The following is a 2,951-nucleotide window of genomic DNA, read 5'->3' on the forward strand; positions in this document are numbered from 1 at the left end:
TGGCAACTGTAAATTCAGGAACTGTCCATGTTCCCATGAATAGTTAGGTATTGAGGCCTGCTGTTTCCAAGTGGCTAACTACTGTTGATCACCAACACAAAGGTCTGATTGCATAGAACATATTTTATTTTCACATTAATGCTTACATCATTAAATAATTGCACTGCAGTAACACTGACTTCATTTCTCTTTCCTGCATGAAGTTTGATTAGAATTTACACTTCTCATCTCTGTTCCAGTTTATGAAACTGATAAATGTATTTTTAGCTTGGGGCTTTTTTCATCCTTGCCTGTCTTTATTATAATTACTGTATTCATTTAATTTATCTTTTTCATTTGCTTTCCCATTTGATTAAAATTTACAGTTTCAGCTTTTAAATGAAACCCAGATATTAAACGGGCCGTTTTTACAATGTGATTTATTTTCTATTGTTATATCCTAATTTAACTTTGATAATACCACTCAAACTAATAGAGCAGCAAATGAAGAACTGATAGGATGTTTATAAAACTATGTGCAACTGAAATATCAAAAGTATACTCTGTTACAGAATACTTTTCAACATTGACATGCTCAAGGACAGCTGCAGGATTTATCTTTAATATGCAAAGAAGCTACAAATTATTTTTGTGTTTGTGTTTCTTAAAGACCGTTTTTGCATAATGGCTGTAATACTTAAGTTGTGATTCTGTGACTAAGCTATCAATGGTAACAACAGAAAGCACAAAATAATTACTCTTCTAAATCAATTGATTCTATTCATCATAATTTTACCAGGGAAAATTTGAATCAGCATTTTGAAATTTGAGATAGTATGAATCAATATAGTTTTAAGCAATATTGGTGTATAAAAACTAGTAGAAATAAGATGTTTTTTTCACTTCCTGGCTAATCAAGTGCCTTACGAAGATGTAATTATAGAAATCCTTACAGCTTCCAGGTTAGTTTTGTTTGACATATGTGAAAGAATGCTTGAAAGATGGCAAAACACTTTTGGAATAATGTTGCTTTAAAAGAGTTTAAAATCAAAATTATATTTCATTCTTAGCTCTGTAATATATCAGAGTTTTGCACATAGTTTTAGTGATTATATTAAATTTGTACCTCAAGCATTTGATTAACAGTTATAGCTATATACTAAAATCCACAAATCACATATTTAAGAAATCTATGTTTCTGGTGGGTCCTTAAGAAACAGCTACACACTTCTTATCTGTTAAGGCAAAAGTATCTGAAACAGAGGAATGTTATGGTGAAATCAGTTCCATCCTGTATAAAGCTTAGTCTTATTTTCTTTGTGAAATTCTCATTGCAGTGCACAGTCTGAGGGTATGTGATGGAGGCAAATAGGATTCAAGTGACTGAATTTGTTCTCAAAGGAATAACAGATCATCTAGAGCTGCAAGTCCCCCTGTTTCTGGCATTCTTCACAATTTATATAACTACCATGGTGGGCAACCTTGGATTAATTTTTCTCATCTGGAAGGACCCCCATCTTCACACTCCCATCTATTTTTTCCTTGGAAGTTTAGCCTTTGCAGATGCCTGTACTTCATCCTCTGTGACTCCTAGAATGGTTATTAACATCTTAGACAATGGAAAAATGATTTCTCTCTTAGAGTGCATGGCTCATTATTAGCTTTTTGGATTTAGTGCAATTGCAGAAATCTTCCTATTGGTAGTGATGGCCTATGGCCACTATGTAGCCATATGCAACCCTTTGCTCTATCTTGTGATGATGTCAAACGGACTGTGCACTTACCTGATAAGTCTATCATATATCACTGGTTTTCTGCATCCATTTCTTCTTGTAGGATTATTATTTAGGTTAAGTTTCTACAGATCCAATATAATAGATCATTTCTACTGTGAAATTTTGCCTCTTTACATGATTTCCTGCACTGACCCATCTATTAATGCATTAGTGTTTTTCATTTTTGCTGCTATGATACAAGCCATTATGTTCATGAGTATCACAATCTCCTATGCCTATGTCTTATTTGCCATTCTGAAAACAAAGTCTCAGAAAGGCAGAAGAAAAGCCTTCTCCACCTGCAGTGCCCACCTGATCTCTGTCTCTTTGTTCTATAGCACTCCGTTCTTTATGTATGTATGTCCAGGGTCTGGAACAGATAAAAATCAGGATAAAATTTATTCACTGTTCTACACTATGGTAATTCGTCTGCTAAATCCATTTATTGATAGCTTAAGAAACAAAGAAGTTATAGGTTCATTGAGAAAATTGAAAAAGAAATATTATTCAATATTTTTTATTTTGTAAAACACATCATAATATCTAGTCCTTTATTTTTCACAGTAGTGAATTAATACATTAAGGTATAAAATATATACTCTATATATGTTTTGCACTAATTTATCATGGTCATCTCAGTATCCTGAGAGATCTAAGGGCAGGTTCCATTTATTTGTCATTTTAAATTCATGCTTAGATTACATTGATTTCAAGAAACTGCTGTCTTTTTTATAAATTTTTGTCTATATTCACAAAATTTAAAACTACATAAATTACATTCTTTTAAAAGAATTTTTGCATCATACATTAAAAATATATTTATGTCCCTAAACACAATTCTTTATTAAACTATTTAGAATTTTAATTTAGAATTTTTCAAAAAATAAGCAAGCAAAATATTATTAAAATTTGACAAAACATGTGATTTAAGCATTTGAAGTATATATTTATATGAGATGTAAAAGTGACATATTTCTATTACACATAAGTTTTAATCAAAATTTAACAATATGATTTTAAAAATTTTTTAGTCCCATATGGTTTGGAGTATTCAGAGTCCTTTCAAAACTTTTGCTTTTTCATTTATTAAATAAGATCACTTTACATCTTATTCTTGATACACAGGTATGGAATAAATATATTATCTTCTAGAATTGATATGTATGAATGAGGGTAGATTTGTTAGATGAACTCATA

The 2,951-nt window shown here is 30.9% G+C and overlaps 1 pseudogene; it reads left to right on the forward strand.

The window, feature by feature from the left end:
• The first annotated feature begins 1,337 nt into the window (after positions 1-1,337).
• LOC103726005 lies at positions 1,338-2,252 on the forward strand (annotated as a pseudogene).
• Positions 2,253-2,951: the final 699 nt, after the last annotated feature.

The sequence above is a fragment of the Nannospalax galili genome, unplaced genomic scaffold (assembly GCF_000622305.1).
Source record: "Nannospalax galili isolate Female #2095 unplaced genomic scaffold, S.galili_v1.0 scaffold929, whole genome shotgun sequence".
NCBI classification, from domain to species: domain Eukaryota; kingdom Metazoa; phylum Chordata; class Mammalia; order Rodentia; family Spalacidae; genus Nannospalax; species Nannospalax galili.